The sequence below is a fragment of the Grus americana genome, chromosome 25 (genome assembly GCF_028858705.1).
Source record: "Grus americana isolate bGruAme1 chromosome 25, bGruAme1.mat, whole genome shotgun sequence".
NCBI lineage: Eukaryota > Metazoa > Chordata > Aves > Gruiformes > Gruidae > Grus > Grus americana.
In genome coordinates, this window is record NC_072876.1 from 3,231,360 (window position 1) to 3,249,781 (window position 18,422).

Below are 18,422 nucleotides of genomic sequence, written 5' to 3' on the forward strand. Positions count from 1 at the left end.
CCGCCCCGCCCCGCCGTGCCACCTCAGCGCGCAGGCGGCGAGGGGCGGGGCCGCGCTGCGGGGGCGGGGCTGTGAGAGGGCGGAGCTCGAGCGCGTCAGCCCGGCCGCGGTGCCGTGCGTTCCCCTCACCGCCCTGCCGCCGGTCCCCAGCCCTGCCGGTCCCCAGCCCGCCCCCCCCCCCCCCCCGCCCCAGCCCTACCGCCGGCTCAGCTCTGCGCTCGGGGCGGCGCCGTGAGGCGGGTCCCGGGCGGCCCCAGCGAGCATTGCTCCGGGCAGGGCCTTCTCTGGGGGCACAGGGCTCATGGGGTGCACCGGGAAGGCCTGTGGTGCCCCCCGAGCCCGCGGCTCTCACCAGGGTGCGTGCCCCTCTCCGCACGTCTGTCTTTCTTGGACTGTGAGTTAACTGCACCTCACGCTGCTTGTGTGCAGCAGTCCCTCCGCGAGAGGGGAGGTGATTCCTCGCCGGAGGCCGCAGGGCCGAGGTGCGCTGGTGGAGGGGCGCTGCCTGGAGAGCCCCGTGCCCTGGCTCGGTGCTGCCCGGTGCTGCGCTCCCACAGCTGGCACGAAGGCGGCCGGGCCCACCTGGCAGCGGCCCCCATGGTGCCAGTGGTTGCTGGTGCGCAGCTGAGCACCACCAGCACCCAGCCCTGCTACCGACACCCAGTCACAGCCTGCAGCAGCCAAACCACGGTGTACCTGCAGCCTGTCGCTGGTGCCCTCTGCACCCCATCTGTCCCATTCGCATCCCACTGAGGGGCTTGGGGTTCCCCCACACCTCACTGCCAGAGGCAGCGGCTCGCTGCCATGGCCACAGCTCCACGCCAAGCCCCTGAGGATGGGCAAGGGCTCTGGGGAGCTGGACTGCAGGCACCCAGTGGGTGCACCCCAGGATTCAGTGGGAAGCCATTTGGCTGCTCCCCGGAGGCCTGAGGGGTCTGTGCTGGGGGTGGCGGGAGCCCCGGGCGCCATTGATGCTGTTCATGCAGTGCCACCTCGTGGTCCTGGCCCCGACCAGGATGGACACATGTGCAGGAAGGCTCCGCTCTCCAGGGGTCTGGCCGTGCACCGCATCAGGCCTCAGGTGGGCCAGGTGCAGGTACCACGCTCCCTGCCACAGCCCTCGACGCTGCAGTGCAGGGCAGCCCGCGGCAGCAGCGGGTCTGGTAGCTGGTGGCAAACCCAACCCGCCCAGTCGGTGTGGGGCCGCTGGAGGCTCCATCCCAAGCAGGTTCAGGAGAAAACATCTCCCTTCCCCTTGGGTCGGGATCTGCGGCTCAGCAGTGCCCGCGAGCAGGGCAAGCTGGTGCTGGCGCTTGCAGCGCCTGCGGTCCTGGGCCAGCCCCAGCTTCCCCGAGCGGCCTGCAGCGAGGCTGGGCAGCAGCCAGGTCCTGCTGCAGGCGAGTCTGGCTGCACGGGGAAGGCGTGCTCTCCCCAGCTTCCCGGCCGAGGGAGCTGCGCACATCCCTGCTTCTCAGAGCAGCTCAGGGCACAGCTTCTGCTGCAGGAACTGGAATCAGATTCCAGTGGCAGGTGGAAAGAGATTCCCACGGAGCAGTGAGGCCCGACCGCCCTGCCTGTTGCTGCTGGCAGGCACGTCAGCATCTGTGCAAACAGGCCGAGCTCTGGGCAGGGGCAGGGGCACCACAGTGGTGCTGCCAGCTGGGGAAACTGCTGCCGGTGTGGCGGTGGCTGCTGGCAGTGCTGTCCCTGGCTGCCCAGAGCTGCGGGCTCCGGGGGCATCTCAATTAGGAGCATCTGCTCAGACAAAGTCCAGGGCCCAGCACAGGTCTCTCCAACAATGGTTCCCACTGCAATTTGCATTTATAAGAGTATTGCCATGGCAGCAGAAATTTGCATATTAATAGGAGCCAGTCCTAATTGTTGAGCTGCTCCTAATGTCTCAGAGCAGAAAGGAGCCTGCTGTGTTTTACCAAGCTGCAACTGCCGCTGCTGGGGGCCCTGCCTTCCCAGCCAAGTTCCTTAACGCTCTCCCTGCTACTCCCTGGGCCAGCCCCAGTCCGGCACAGCTCCCATGAGATCCGCATGTTATCAGACTAGGAGTGCGGGCCCGGGCTCCCATCCTGCCTCCTGGGTGCCATCTGCACCCACATGGCTGATGCGGCAGCAGTGCACCTCCTGCATGCCCGGGATTGCCCATACCTCCCTCTGGGCACCCCAAGCCCCAGCACTGCTTGGGGGTGAGCGCAAGCCCTTACGGAGTCAGTAGAAGTGGCACACCTGGTATCAGCCAAAATGGTCCTGCTGCAGGTACTCCCAGCCCGGCCAGCAGTGCCGGCGTGGTTTGGCACGGGGGAGGCATTTGATCCCGGTCCCGTCCCGTCCCTGGTGGGGCCGAGCGGCGTGGAGCGGCCAGGGGCTCAGCAGGGAAGGACTTGCACGGCTCCCGGTCCCTGGGATGAGGAGTCTCTCCCGGATCCCCACGGCAGGGGCAGGAGGCTCTGCGGCTGCCCAGCCCTGCTCGGCCCCCTCGGGCTGCTCTCCTCCTCCTCCCCGAGCACCCCGCTGGAGGCCGGGGCTCCTGCCGCAGCGTCCGCCGGAGCCCCGCGGCCCTGCCGGGTGGCAGCCCGGGCCTGGCCATGGCTCCCTGGCCGGGGGCGCCGGAGGCTCAGCGCGTCCCCTCGCCATCTGCACCTCTGCGGGGTGCTCCCCGGGGACGTGGGTGCTCCCCCGGCCCCAGCCCAGCGGGGCTCCCTCCCTCCCGGCGCTGAGCCGAGGCGTGGGGAGGCTCAGCCTGCGCCGGGCCGGGCCTCCGCCACTGGATGGCACACGAGCCCCGGCGGAGGAGCCCGGGTGGTCCCGGGGTGCTGCGCAAACCCCCGGCTGCTCTGGGCTGGGGGTGCCCGGGGGTGCCCGGGGGATGCCGGGGGGGTGCCGGGGGGGGGGGAGCTGGGCTCCCAGCCCCGCAGCTCCGCTCGCTCCTCGCAGCCCCGGAGAGCCTCGGCGCTCGGTTGGACGGGGCCCGGAGCTCGGCTGGGCGCTCCCTGCGCACCTCTGGCTGCGCACCCCGGCTCCGCGGGAGCAGGCAAGGCTCTTCCCTCCAGATAAGGGCGAGCTCACGGCCCTGTGCCTCTCAGGCTGGAAAACCCGGGAGGTCTTCAAACCTGCCGGCCTTGACAAGCACGGGCTGAAACGAGCTGTGGATTTAGTATTGTCCTTCTTGCCAACGACCCTGGTGGAATTCAGGGTGTTGGCCTGGCTGATAACTCGCAATAAAAGCCTCTCTCTCCCCAGACTCCTTGACCAGCCTCCACATCTGCCCCTGTCTCCTTGTCAGCCCCCTTCTCCTGGCTCCTGGGGCTTCTCGCCAGCACAGAGGTACCTCTGCGTCCCTCCCCTCATTGGGATGGCTCCCATCAGCATCTGGGTGGTGCAGGGTGGTCCTGTCCTGCGGGATGCCCGATGCTGCGCTGCTGGGATGGAGCAGCGCCAGACTGCGGCTCCCCTGTGCGGTCAGCCTGCCCCGGCTTCACCTCGCTGCCACCACCTTGTTGGCTGTGCCACGGGTCCCTGGGGCCTGGGTGCCCCAGCTGTGCCCGGGAAGGTGAACGGGCGGCCAGAGGAAGGGGCAGGGTGTCACTCTGCTGCCTTTGGCCCCATTGTTCTCCCATGGCCTCTGTGTCAACAAGAGCTGGGAGAGGAAACAGGGGCTAAGGAGATGCCAAGACCCCCGCTGCTAAAGGGAAGATAAGGAGGGAGGGGGCATTTACTGGCTTTCCAGGGGTGGCGGAAGCAGCAGGGTCCCCTGCAGCGCAGGAGAGCGAGAGCGTTGTGTCCCCAAGCAGCCTGCCATGCTACCACGCGGACGGCAGGTAGCGACTGGGGATCCACGGGATGCTCAGATGGTGGTTTATTTAGCTGGTTTATTTAGGCCAGACTTTGCAAAAGATGCAAGTGATTTGAACAATGGCCACGGGCCTGGCCAGGGCTTGCAGGTCTTGCTTGGAGCACGCATGGAGACGCCACACTGCCATGGTGTCCTCCCTGGCCCTAGGTCCATTTGGTTTGGTGGCTGCAGGAACACAACCCCGCAGCTGCTGACGTGCGGTGGCTGAGGAGCTGCGGTGCCTGTGTGAGCGCTCGTGTGCGTGCACCTCCCCAAGCGCAGCGCCTGCACGTCCTCTGAAACACCCGTTGTTTGACCGGGAGCCAGAGCCAAGCCCCCACGCTGCCAGCCATCAGTGGTCCCGAGGCATGTGTGCTGGAGCTGGGCACCAGCGCCTCGTCCAGCGCTGTCGCAGTGCACGCCAGGAGATGCAGAGCTGCAGTTTTGCAATTGTGTCAGCTCATGCTGTCATTGATGGCATCGTTGTAAAGTAACAGCAAAAACACCAAACACGTCCATGGCCTTCCGGCTGCCTTCATCCGAATCCACACCCTCCCGGTCACCAAGCACTTCCCAGGAACAGTAAGGAGATCTCCAGGCCTGTTTTTCCTGGGAAATCACTGCAACACAATAGTATCTTCAGCTGAACTCTGGCTCGGCTCTGCAGACATGTGGCCAACACCTACAGCCCTTCCTCTCCCTCCCCTCCCCATGGTTTGTTTGTTTCCTTCAACATTTATGGGTCAGCTGGAGTCAAGAGAGCTAATGAACATGAGCGCGGCCCCGGGCGCTTCCCAGGCCACCGATGGAACGCTGCACAGGGGATGGGGCCAGGGATGGCCATGGCTTGGCCTGGGGAAGGCTCCTGCAGCACACAGCTGAGGTGTCACCGCTAGTGCAGGCCCAGCTCAGAGACTATGAAATCGAGAGCTAACTGTCTCCCTAAAGTGGCTCTATAAGCAATACAAAAGGGACAGTTTAATATTTATCCCAGCGTGGAGACCAAACGCTGTGATAAATTGAACAAAAAAAATAGAGCCGTTATTCCATAACCTTTAAGCTATATTTACACAAATGGAAATTAATCTTTTAAAAAATCTGACTTTATTCAGATTTACGTTTGCATCCTCAGACCAGGTCAAAGGATTTCCTGTGGAAGTTTATTTTAGGAACGTTTTTGGGACTTACACCTGCGATGTTGCACTCTTTGGGACACTCAGACGACGACAGACCAGTCGCAGCTCCTGTCGCCACCCAGCATTACTCCCAGCAATAGGATAGGAACCGCCCTGCAGATCTGCTCTCCAGTGTGGAAAAGCACCGGATCCAGGCAAGGAGACTGTGACCTCCCCAGCATCTCCACCAGACCACCACGCCCCACGCACCCCGGCCAGGGTGCCCGGTTCGGGGGGAGGTGTCACGCTGAAGGCTCTGCAAAGCCACCTCCTGGTCCCTTGCTGCTGGCAGGTCCTGCTCGGAGGACGCAGGGACTGATTACGTTCAGGAACCACAGTCACACCGCCGCGCGAGCACCGGGCCTTTGCCTGCTGCCCGGCCGCCCCAAAGCAGCAGCCATGTCCTGCCCGGCACTTCCGGGCACCGCGGGAGCTCCCGGAGCCAGCGCGGGATCCAAAGAGCATGCCGACGTCAGAGCCCGGGCAAAGTCTGGCAGGACGCAGAGATGTGTGAAAGGCAAAGTGCCGTCACATGTGCCCGATACATGTGACTGCCAGCGGAGGACCGGCACCTGCGCAGCCTGCCCGGTGCTCTGCACCGGCCCGGCCGCATCCTGGCAGCATGTGTGGGCAGGAGGAGAGCAGGGCCGGGACAGGGATGTCTCTCACCATGCGTGTGTCCCGGAGCCGGCAGCAGGAGCAGGGAGAAGCATCCCTTTCCGTGGCTACGAGGTACCTGGGACATACCACGCTGCCGCCGTGCCGCCGGCACCTCGCACCTGCGCTGCACGGTGTGTCCCGAGACCAGCCTGGTCCCTGGGCACTGCCCTGGGATGACCGCGCCAGCCTGGACCGGCAGTGGCCTTCTGTCGGCGGGGCGCAGGGACGAGCGGGTGCGTGTGAGGGTGCCTGCGCACCCCGGTCAGGGCATCGCCTTTCATGAGGCTTTGTCCACACCATCACTAATAATATCAAGGTGTTCTGCCAAGTTCCTTCCAGCAAACCTATGACTTCATTCAAAGTGACAGGGGACCTGATTTATTATACTAACGAGCCGGCGATAAATAAACATGACCTGAGAGAATCCCAATCCCACAATTCCATTCTTGTTCGGCTCCTTGGGGGAGATGAAAGGTTTCCTGCAATTTCCCAGTGCTACCCAGAGTCTCCCCTACTTGATCTGCCAAAGCTTTCTCCTGCTGTCGAGCCTGGCATTTGATTGACTTGACAGAAGCGGCTTATTAATTGTACTAATGAGGGGCTCAGCAATATGGAGCGGTGGAGAGAGTCCAGTGTGGCTAATAAAACGCTCAAAGCTGAGCAGAGCATAAGGTCACCGTGTTGCCAGGCTACTGGCTAAGCTGCCTGGAAAACGAATATGTGAACCAGTAGGTGACTCTGGGAAAAATATTGCTCACATAATTAATAGGACAGTGATGCTTTATTTTCTTAGGAAGAATATACAGTAGGGAGGGTGTGAGTGCACAGGCGCCGCAGCTGTCCCCGCTCTCGGGAGCAGGCAGGGGCTGAGCAGCTGGGGCGGCCGGGGGCTGCGGTCGGTGCCGGCGCTCGCTGCGTGTGGGGTCCCGCGGCTCTGCTTGGAGCCGGAGTCGCCGGCGGTGGTTGGGATGATGGGGGTACCCTGCGCCGGGAGCAGCCGGGGGCTTTTCCTCGCCTGGCCCTTTCCCGGCAGCGTGGCGCGAGCGGGAGCAGCACACTTGCTCACTGGGCTCAGACATGCCGGAGGCTCCAGGAGAAGGTGTGAGGAAGGTGTACACGCCGTGAGGGAGTCGGTGGGGCCTGACGGGAGATTTCGGATATCTGGCAACAATGAGGGAACTGTCCCGTGTTTGACCTGTGCTAGTTTCCCAAATACCACCACAGGGAGAGATAAACAAGGCTGATTAGAGCTAACAGTAACTGTAAATTTGGCAAGGGGATGTTCTCGGGATCTCTGATCTCTCGAGACAGTAATTCCCACTGGGAGTTTACCATAAAGCCCCCAAGGGTTCATAGCAATAAACAGGAATATTTTTGCTCCAGTAGGAAGGAAAAAGGAAAAAAAAAGGACAAATACTGATTTTAATCTCTGTCTTTGCAACCAGTTTCGGAGCCCCCATTCAAGTTGTCCAAATTGCACCTCACCAGGGGAGCTCATTCTCATACCAGACCGTTATCTGAACCAAGCCCTGGAGCATGAGCCCTCTGGTCTGCAGTGACAGCTCTGCCTAAAGAAAACACCAAAGAAAGGTCATTCATCTTTCAGGCTCATCTGGGACTTGGAGTCGTGGCACTGGGGGCTCCCGCGTACCCCTCTGCCCGGTGCTGTACGTGAGCCGGGCTGTGCTGGGAGTGCTGGTGGAGCAGGGAATAATCTCCTGGGATCCGGACCATTCCCACAGAAGAGAGCTGCAGGCCACTGCACCGTGCGCTGGGGTACCGATGTCTTTCCTGCTCCATCGGCAGGAGCCACTGCGCAGCCCGTGAGGCACGGACATCAGGTGGGCTTGGTTTGCCTTTTTGAGATGCGTCGACACGGCTGCGGTGGCCAGTGAGCGGCAGCTGCTGAGCCACAGGAATAACACTCAGACAACTCTGTGGGAAGGTCTCCTTACAAAATCCACCACGTTAATGTCAGGGGAATGAAGTAATGTGACAAAAATGGCTTTGCCTGCGGACGGAATCATGGAGGCTTCATCTGTCTAAACAGTGAGGCCACTGGGGCACGAGGGGATCACCAGAGCCCCTTGCCTCTGACTGCTGTGAGCATCCCTGTCTGTGTGGGGCCGGATCCTGGCCCCGTTCCTGGCCTTGGGCTGGCTCCAGTGGAGGTGCTGGTCACTGCCGCCCCGTGCTGGGATGAGCCGGTTGCTGTTCCCCGCTGCGGCTGGGTGTCGAGGCAGGCGGGAGGGGAGGGTGCCCCGGCCCCACGTCCCTGGGGAGCCAGTGGCACGCGCCCCGACAGCCGGGCATGGGCATCGCCTGCAAGGTGGTGGGGCGGGAGCTGGGGCGGAAGGGCAGGCAGGAGGCAGGGAGGAAGGGCAGCCGGTCTCCATGCTGTGCCTCACCCCCAGGGCTGCCGAACAATGGCAGGGAAGGCGGCGGAGAGCTGGGAAGCGCGGGGGGGACGACAACAGGACACGCTCCAGTCGCCTGCGCCCTGCTCCTGCCAGAGCCCGGCAGGCTCCCTCCTGCTGGCACTTGCCTCCTGGCCACAGTCCGTCCCTGGTCCCACGGCTTCCTGCCCCACAGCTCCCTGCCATCCTCTGCCCTGGCCCCTCTCCTCCCCTGCCCTCCGAGGCATCCGCCTGGCCCTTCCCTCCCAAAGCTTTTGTTTCCCTTCTCTGGAGGGAAATGGATCTGAGGCTCAGGTTTCCAAGGTGGAAAAGCAATTTCTTCCCCTGCAAATTGCCCCTGTTTTGTTTTGTTTCCTGATCCCTGCTGACTCCGCTCACACAGGCTGGGGAGTCGGGGCAGCTCGCAGGCGCCGCGGTGGCTGCCCATCAGCTCCCAGGGCCACCCCGGTGCCCAGCGAGCGCAAGTCCCCCCGTGAGCTCTGCCCGTGCCTCTATGGCTGCACGGCTGGGTGCAGGAGCGGGTGCCTTTCCAGGGGAGCTGCCTGCACCCCGGGGCTCAGCAAGTGCAAACTGGCCGAGCACAAAGCTGCAGCTGCGGAGCGGTCCCCGTGCCGGAGGACGGCTGGGCAACGTGGGGTCCGAGTGCAGGGCCAGGGTTTGCCTTTGTGGGCTCCAGCATGCAGCCAAGCAGACCTGCTTGGGACGCAGACCTCAGCCTCCGCACGGACTCAACCCTGGGCTCAGGTGGGACCCTAGGGTGTTTCAGAGAGAAATGGGTGTTACGAATCCTCTGCTCACCCTGGGGCTCCATGCCTGGGGTCGCAAGTCTCTGACATCTCACGGAGTCCTGCACAGCATTAGGGGTCTGCAGAGGTGCTCCAGGCGGGTGCGTGAACTCTGCCCCGTGTGTGGGAGTTCTGGCTGCATTCCCTCTGCAGCTAAGGTGAAGTTCAAGGTTTCCTGGCACGATGGTTCTGCCAGCACTGCCGCAGCCCGCTGCCCTGCTGCCTGGGGTCTCCTGGGCAGGGCAGACCACGCAGCAGCATCCTGCCCTCGCCCCTACTCCCCCAGCGCTGAGGATGCCGAGGGCTCCTCGCCAAATTCCCTCTGCCCGGCTCCTCTCGCCAGCTTGAAATTCACTTGGGAAAAAAGTACTTAGACTAACAAATAACAAACCTGGCAGCTGGCCAGCGATTCAAAGGCTCCAAAAACGAAGCCGAAATTTGCAGCTGGCCACGCTCCCTGCCTGGTTTGGCAGCAGCGCTGGTGTCTGAACACCTGCCAGGGCCAGGAGCAACTGCGGCGCCTGCAGCAGAGTGCACCGAACCGGCCGCGGGGCATCATGCGTGCCCTGGCACCGCTGCCGGGGCTGGGGAGTGCCGGTGCACCCGTGCCCCAGGCTTTATTCTCACAGAAAGGGATACGCTGGTTGCTGGGACAAGGAAAATGCCCTGGAAAATTGTTTGCAAACAACTGTGCCGCTGTGGGAGGTGGGGTGCACGCCGGGCTCTTCGTGCAGCCAGGTTCAACAGGGCGGCATCGCACACCTCTCCCACGTCCCGCAGACCTTCTGGCCGGCCAGGCTGGCTCCGTCCCCATCCTGGGGAGGTTGGCATCACCGCCAGCGCCAGCTGAACACCGGTCCAACCGGGTCCGGTGCTGCCGGGGTGGTGAGGGAGCGCGAGGCCGGCTGGACAGGGAGGTCAGTGCAGCGCTGCGGAGCGCGAGGCCGGGTGGGAAAACACAACAGAGCCTGGCAGAGGGTCGGGGCTCCCGCAGGGTAACGCAAACTTTGCTAATCTTAAATGACACCGAGACAGAGAGGTGCAGGGGGGCGGAGGAGCCAAGAGGGCGACTGCCGGAGGGGCAGGGTGCTGGGCTGTGGCCCCTCGGCCTCTCTGCGCCCGGGAAGGGGTGTCATGTGGAAGGGTAATTGGATCCCGGGATTTACTGAATGATACCGTGGATTATTTCACAGCCATCATGTCACAGGGTAATCTTGTTATGGCATTACACAGCCACGCGCACACGCAGCCCTGGCGTGCCCATGGCTGGCGACACATGAGGACCTGCCCGGGGACGTCCCTTTGCTGGAGCTTGGTCTGAGGCCAGACGGCAGAGGTGAGGCCGGTTAGCCAAGGGAAGACGGTGCCATTTGGGACTTGGGGCTGTCTGAAGTACGCAAGAGGCTGGGATGTGGTGCTCGGGCTTTGTAGCAGGGTGCAGAGCCCCCCGGGGGTGTGAGGAGCCTTGGCAGGCGGTGGTGTGGCCGCTCGTGCCCCGGTGGCACTGGGGTCTTGCTCCTGGGCAGAGGGGAGAGGCGGGTGCGCAGCCCGGCACGCAGCATCGCCTGGCCGGCACGCAGCGCTTGGGAGCCGGCTGCCCGCCGTGTGCCCCAGTGCTGGGCTCCCCCTGGGCTGGTTTTGGCAGAGCCCAGACCTGGAGAGGGAAAGTCACCCCGGGTATCCTGGGGAGTGCAATCCCGCGGGGGCAGAGGGGCTGGCGGCTGGGATGCTGTGTGGGACCTGGAAGCAGGATCTGCGGCTGCTGCTGGCCGTGCGACAAACATCTCCTGTGAGCCCAGACCGCACGCCTCCGCTCCCTCGGCTCCCTGCAACACAGGCGGTTGCTTTTCCAAGGCATAATGGAAGCAAATCCTGTCTCCGAGGCAGTGAAAATATGGCTCACCCCCTCCCTGCCCCCCCCTCCCCGAGGTGCGTAAGAATAGCAGATGAGCTAGGGCAGAAAAACAGCCACAGCCGCAGCTTCCTGCGTGGCCCCGCAGCCCCAAGGAGATGGAGGTGATGGAGAACGCCCCTGCGCTGGGGCGCCCGGAGCCGCACGGGGGGCTCGGGAGCGCTGCCGGGAGGGGATGGCGGCGAGACCCCGACCCACCGGGGCCAGTGCCTGGACCCCCCCCCCGAGCCTGGGGCTGCCGGAGGGCGGTAGGAAACCCCGGCATCCTCGTCCTCCTCCTCCTCCCTCATCCCTCCATTTTGGGACGGGGAAGTGGAAACCACAGGGCAGCGTTGCCCGGCCCCATGAGAGCTGCTGCTGGCCGAGCCGTGGCACTGGGCACACAGTTCATGTTTTACCGGGGATTAATGATCTTTGGTGCTTGTGCCCCAATGAACTTCCACCCAGAAAATAAGTATTTGTACCCAGCAGCAACAGGTTTAATTAAAAACAAGCTTTTATAGCATTTTTTGGTTTGTTTGCGCCCAGTTGAAACATTGAAATCTGAAACATTGCAGATGCAGCCAACTCTCCCACAGCAGCTTTCCAGCAGGTTAACTTTGGACTGGGATGATAACAAATTATCTGCTAAACACACATGTGAAGGGAGCTTAATACCAGCATGTTTGACTTGTCTTTAGCTGCTCCTACTCTAATTTTCTCTGACTTTTTGTATCACTCAATACATTTTGTTCTTTTAAGCCTGTTCCTTTTAACCAGGGAAAGGGTAGCAGCGCCTTTATCTTAAGATAGAGCATGACCTCCTGCTTAAAAACAAGAGCTGGCTTTAACCCAGAGCTGGGCTTGGGGAATAACATAAATGTTTGTTGTCCCACAAAAGACTAGCTTATCAGCTATTATTAGAGCAGGGATGATAATTCAGAATGAGCAGCTTATTAGGCACATTTAACCCCCATTCTCTGTTTATGGAAGATGTGGGATAACTGTGGTTGGTGCAAGGATTTTCTTCTGAGGCTTTTCAGAGACAGAGCGTGCACGCGCCCAGTGCCTGTGCCGGCGTTCATGCCATGGGCTGTTGTGCCGCCGTGGTGGGTAGGTAGGTCAAAAGACATTTCACGGGGCACCTGCCCGGGTGAGGAAGCAGTTCTGGCTTGCACATAAGACTCATTAAATTACTGGTTCTCCTGCCTGTGCAGCTCAGACACCAGAGTTTGTGTAAATCAAACACAAAAAGCACATGAAGCAAGCAGAACTGAATTTGCCAGCGAGAGCTAGTTTTGACGGACACGTTGCAGTGTACACCCAAACCTTATCCCTGGTAACGTGGACGTGGAAGGCAGGACTCGGGGTCTGTAAGTGTGTTTTTCCCCCCACAACGGTTCCCTTGCTGCGCACGGCTACGGACAGCACTATCTCCCGGAGACGGGCTGTGCAGCTGCCGTGCGGGAGCACAAACGCTGGGGGTGTTGCGTGAGGGGGCTGTGGGTGAAGAGGAGACAGAGGAGCGGGACAGGCTGCAGGCAGAGCAGGCAGAGCGGGCAGAGCGGGCAGAGTGGGCAGAGCAGGTAGAGTGGGCAGAGTGGACAGAGTGGGCAGAGCAGGCAGAGTGGGCAGAGTGGGCAGAGTAGGCAGAGTAGGCAGAGTGGGCAGAGCAGACAGAGTGGGCAGAGCAGGCAGAGCATCCTGGTGGGGCAGAGCGGGCAGAGCGGGCAGAGCATCCCGGTGGGGCAAAGTGGGCAGAGTGGGCAGAGCAGGTAGAGTGGGCAGAGCGGGCAGAGCATCCCGGCGGGGCAGAGGCGGGAGGAGGAGGGTGCAGCCGAGCGGTGGACATGGCAGCAGGCTGGTCCCTGATGAAGCAGCAGCCGCTTCCCAGGGAAAAGCCACCTCCATCCCACTCTGCCCCTCGCTGCTGGCAGGGCATGAAATCCCAGCCTCCGCGGCAGCAGAAGGCAAAGTCCCCAAAGCCTGTGCCAGGGCCAGGACTGCCTCCAGCTTTCAGTGTACTTTGGTGGTGCCGGACTTAGGCCTGTGTTTGTGCAGGGAAGGGACCTGACCCGCTTCAGAAGGAGCCGGCTCCGAGCGAGCCTTTGGGACAGGCTCCAGCCAGCACCTGGGGCCCCACCGCCTCCGCTCCCCGCTCCGCCGGCCACGGGCGCTGCTCCGCGCTGCTCCCTGCTCCCTCCTTCCCAAGCCAGGAGCGATGCTGAGCAGGGCCCTGGGAGGGAGCAGACCCGCGGGCTCCCCTGCTCTGCTCACAACCGGGGACTGCCCCGTGTCGACAGCAAGCCTGTGTCGGGGCATGCAGCGGCTGTGAGCTCCTCTCCAGGGATCTTTCCTCCAAACAACTGCAGACGAACAAAGTGGGGGGGACGGACACAGAGGCTTTCCTGACATTGTCAGTCCTGGCTCTTTGGGAACGGAATAAGTAGGGTTTTTGGAACAAGCAGCACAAATGTGTATTTACACGTGCACACAATAGGTCGTGTGCTCACCAGCGCTGAATGGGAGTAAACCACGGCCGGGTCCTGCCAGCAAGGGAAAGACTGAAGACAGCAGCACCGATAAACTCAGCCACGAAGAAACTGCCAGCACGCAGAGCTCTGCATTTGCTTTCCTTTCACCTGTGCCCGCCTCCACGCAGCCTGCTGGGTTGTGGGCCAACAGCAGGGTGTTTAAAAAATGCACCTGCATTAAAGCAGCCTCACCACTCCTCTGAGCTGTGCTCTACTCTCCCCCATGCCCGGTAATCTCAGAGCAGAGCAGCGCTCAGCACCAGCGTGCCCCGGGGCACCTCTCGTGCGGGTGCTTGGGACGCTGCCAGGGAAGCAGTGCGTGCAGAGAAGGGGGCAAGCGGCCGCTCCGGCTGGGACGTCGCTGGCATGGGGTGCTGCAGGTGCCGCCTTTCTCTCCCTTTTCCTTACGTGATGGGCTCTGGGGGGTTATTTCAGGGGAACTTTCAGGTATTGAGCCAGCCCAGAGCAGGAGAGCGGGGCTGGATGGTCCCACACTGCTGCCATCCCTGTGGGCAAGAGGCTCTGCAGGGTGCCGGGCGGGGGCACCTGGGAAGGGCTGCCAGGGGACAGACGCACGGTCTAACGTCTGTCCTGCCTCCCCACGGCCCCATGAGCGGGGTCACGTTCACTCCACAGACACGAATGCAGCTCCAGAGGTGCTCCCCCTCTTGGACCCCCAGTCTGGACCATCAGGACTCACTCGAGGGCTCTGCATCCCCCTTACTGGTGCAGGACAAAGGGAGCACGTCCCTGATTTCCTCCCTGCAGCTTCTGCCTTTCCTTCCTGACGGTCGCCCAGACACGGAGCAGCCCAGGCTGGGCAGTTCCTGCGGCACGGGGCTCTGCACCGGTGCTGGCCTGGCAGAGGGAGAGGGCTGGGTGCCTCTGAGGAGGACAGACGGGTGCTCGGCCCCGGGGAGGGTGCACACATGGAGCCCCAGGGCGGCACGCACAGCCTGCTCTGCAGGTGGCTTCCTTCCCAAGCGCCTGCCAGCTTGGTCATCTTGGTTCAGCCGGCGCTGGCGCTCAGGGCTTCCCAGGTGGAGTGGCAGGAGCCGGCTCCTTGCCGTCCATGACCTGTGCGCTCAAGCCAGGAAATCCCAGCCCTCTGGTACTTGCCAGGCTCCAGGTTTAAAAATACTTAAGGAAAATAATCCTCCAGTCTCATTGAGGCCAAAGCAATTCTGGGCAGGTTTCAGAACAAATACTGGGGGTTGTGTTTTGTCTGTTCTCGGCAGGCGCTTGGCTCAGCGCTCGCTGCCTCCCTGGGGACTCACGCAGCCGTGACGTCTCGGCGGCAGTCCTCGGCCACGTCGCGGCTCGGGAGGGGAGCACGCCAGGCAAGACATCCGCTGCGCGCCGCGGGGCAGGAGCGCTCAGCCGCGCTTATCAGCCAGGAGTGGCCCGATGGCAGCTGAGGGAATGCAGCGTTTCACACCCGGGTCCGTGGCACTTGCCCTGGCCAGCACTTGCCACCTGCTTCAGCCTCCTCCTCCATGAGGGCAGAGCCCTGGAGTCTGCTGGCCCTGCTGCCCTGTTCCCCAGACTCCGCATGCTCTCGTGCCAAAACACGGAGTGCCCCGGGCCTCCCCGGTGATGCCCCCAGGCAGGGAGGGCTGGCAGTCGCGGGAGGCAGCAGGAACAGCAGCTGCGCCCAGCGCTGGGGAGCCCTGTGCAAGTGGGCAGTGGGAGCAGGGCACCCGGGGGCCGAGGCACCTCCACAGGCATCAGAGCCAGCTGGGCAAGCCCCGTGCCTGGAGGAAGAGCAGGCTGCCTGCAATCCTCTTGGCTCTCAGGCTGCCTGCAATCCTCTCCCTTCCTTTTCAGACCTCTGAGAGTGTCCCAAGCTTCCTCAAGATGACACAGGACCAAAAATTTCAAGTACTAGAGAGAGGAGCCGGGCTTTGTGCAACATCCCAAGGAAACGGCTGCTACGGATGCCACAAAGCAGGACCAGAGCTGGAGAGCAGCCTGGAGCTCCAGCTCATCCCCGTGGTGATGCTACCCTGAGATCACTGAATGTGCCATCCTCTCAGAAGCAGCCCAGCCACCAAACCCACCAGCAGTGGAAACCGATTCTAAAGATGCGTTGCGTGGAGAGGGAGAGGTGCTGCAGCCTGATTGAAGATCAAGAGACGTGGCTGTGAATGCCACCGGCCTCTGACAGCTGGGGATCACGCAGGGCAGGCTATGAAACAAGGCAGAAACAGGCTCTCTGGGCAGGGATACCAGCGGGAGTGAAATGCAGGTGAGGCAGTGCTATCGACATATGAAGTTATTTGGTCCAGGATATGGTTAAATTATTTGCAGAGCCCCCACCTTTTCCTCCCCACCCCAAGAACAGGAATAGCCATTAAAACAACATGTTCTGGGACAGCGGCGATCCCGCGGGAGAGCTGGACACGATGAGAAGTACGCCCACCACCGTGGCCTCTTTCCTCAGGGGTCCCCAGGTCTGCCAGGAAGCTTTCTGAGGAAGATGATCCCAGCATCTGGCGTATGCAGCAGAACAGGATCTCGTGGCTGGTCAGACTGGTTTGGGTGTCCCTGAGGGCGTTGACCCCATCGGGAAGGGGACAGGGAAGGGGACAGCAGTGCCCATGGGCTGCAGGCCGGTGTTCATCCATCAGCGTCATCCTGAGGACGGGGCCTCTCTGTCACCTGCAGCACGTGGTGATGCCCCATCCCGGCAGGCTGCACGCTTGCAAAGGCACAGTCTCTCGCTGGGGTGAGATTCGCCTCCAAGCAGAGGACTGAACCCCTCCTGCCAGAGGAAATGTCAGCCCCTTCCCCTGCCCGCGCCGGGGTGCTGCCAGCACCTGCTATAGACCCTATAGGATGGGCTGCTTACTTGAGCGGAGGACCGGCGCTGCCAAGACGTGCTGTCAGACAGCCAGCGCTCAGGAAACGAGGAGGGAGAGTGTGGAAGGAACGAGTCACTGTGCTGGGAACATATGGGACGGCAATCTGCAGGGAAGGACGGCAGCCCCCACGCTCCCTGAAGAGCGAGCAGAGACCCTCCCTAGTCCTCGCGGAGCAGCAAATTAGCATTGGAAGTACATCGAGCAGCATCACTTTCCTCTGGTTCCAGGGACTGCAAGAGAGGAGGAACAGAGATACTATTTCTTGCGCCAGATAAGCTCCTTGGCAAAAGGCGACACGCTGGTGTACGCTGCAGCACGAGGGGCCCACGGAAAGGAGCCAGAGAGCACTCCCCCCAGAAGATGAGGAAGAGGCACAGTGCAAGCCAAGGGAGGACCACACCACCCGTGTGATGTCTTCTAACATTTGCTGTATAGTCAAGGATCCCTTATTTCTAGGCAAGCTTGCCAAGCAGAGCATCCTTCTCCTGGCAGCGAAGATCAGGCGTGGCAGCTGCCAGGATGCGGGCAGGAGCCAGGCAGGCGGCACGGTGCAGCCTTGGCTTTCCTATGCAGGACGCAGAAAAGCCGGGCCAAAGCAAACGCAGCAGGCAAAGTTCTCCACAGAGCAGTTACCCTCTTCCCATCTAGCAAGCTTACCTGCTGCCACGTGTCTCTGCATGCCACCACCCCACACTGTCCTCCTCGGCTCCCGCTTCCCCCGGGGCTCACGTGGAGGTGGCACTCACCCTTCCGTCAGGACTACTGGAGAGACTACGTGAGACCTTCCTTTTCCCACTGGCCACACAGCGTCTCCTGCCCCAAATCACTGTATTTCTCTCACCAATCACTGGTCACACCATGCTCCTACAACTGATTTTAGTAAGGAATTAGCTCCACTACCACTAGGTAACATGTATTGGGTGCAATTAATGTGCTGAGTGTAAGAAAAACCTCAACTCCTGGTTACGCCGACACGCCGGCAGATGCAGGTGTCTCTGACGCGGTCACTAGCATCTGCACCCAGGGGACGTGGGACCACTTTGCAGAGACATGACCTTGCTAAGAGATGATCTGCGTCCTCGGGGGGACCTGTGTGAGCCCGAGGGCAGGTGGAGGACACAGCCCAAACGGGTGAGAAGAAGCGTTGACCTAAATGAGTGTAAAGATGACCACAACTGCAAAGGTTTTCCGTGGCGTATTAGTGGTCATTCTGAACATCTTATCAGCAGACTCTTTCTTCCTAAGACAGATTATTTTCTAAACAATGACGGAGGCCGTTACACCAACACACCCCTGAACAATGTCGTGCCTTTATCATCTGACGGAGGCAGAACCTGCGCGTTCCCCGAGGACAGCACTCCGACGCCTTCTCTTCCCCATCTATTGTCACAGCGTTGCTATGATGGGTAAACTCAAAGCCTGGAAGCTCAGTTGAAGTGAAATGTGAATCCAAAACTTCAGAAAACCTTTTCCCAAAGCCTAGTCAGGAAACAAGGATGGATATCTCAAAAGAACAGACTTTCCCAAGAGATTTCCAATAATTCCTGGATTTGGACTCATGTTGTTACCTCTCTTATCAAGCAGGACATGTGTATTCATGACAGATGAGAGGGCTAGACTTTTACACCTGCTAGAGACATTAATTCCAAGAGAAACCAGAGCTAGTGATTATATTTTAAGATTACTATGGGTCCTTAGTGTTTACAACGGGACACAGAAAATCTGAACTTGAATTGCTCTGCCGTGGCCTCTCTCGCACTCTGGAAGTAAAATGGTTTGGCTGTACCCGACTTTGAACTCGATTAGTGTCCACGACAAATGCAGCCAGTAGCGAGACCGCAAGGCTGCTTAGAGTTGCTTTTCAAGGACAGCTTTGTTGCCCAATATCCTGAAACAATATCCTGTTTTCCTCACAAGAAAAAAATTCCTAATGGGATTAATATTAAATCCGTCTTTTAAAGGAGACAAAAATGCAGCGGCACAGAACAGGAAAGACTCCTTTCCACTTTCCACAAAATGGAGAAAGAGCAGCAGCACTGTCCTACGGCTTCTCGCCCGCCCCTCCAGCCCATCGCTGCTCGGGCAGCTCCCTGCTCGCTTGAGCTCTGCCATCCCTGGCCTCTCGTTTTCTGCAGTTCTCTCCAACACAGCCGTGCTCGGGGCATCGTACAGCAGCGCCAGAGAAAGGACATGCTCTCCAGCTGTCATACGGTTTCATTCGTCCCAGCGGCGCTGGGTCTCCTCAAAGGAAA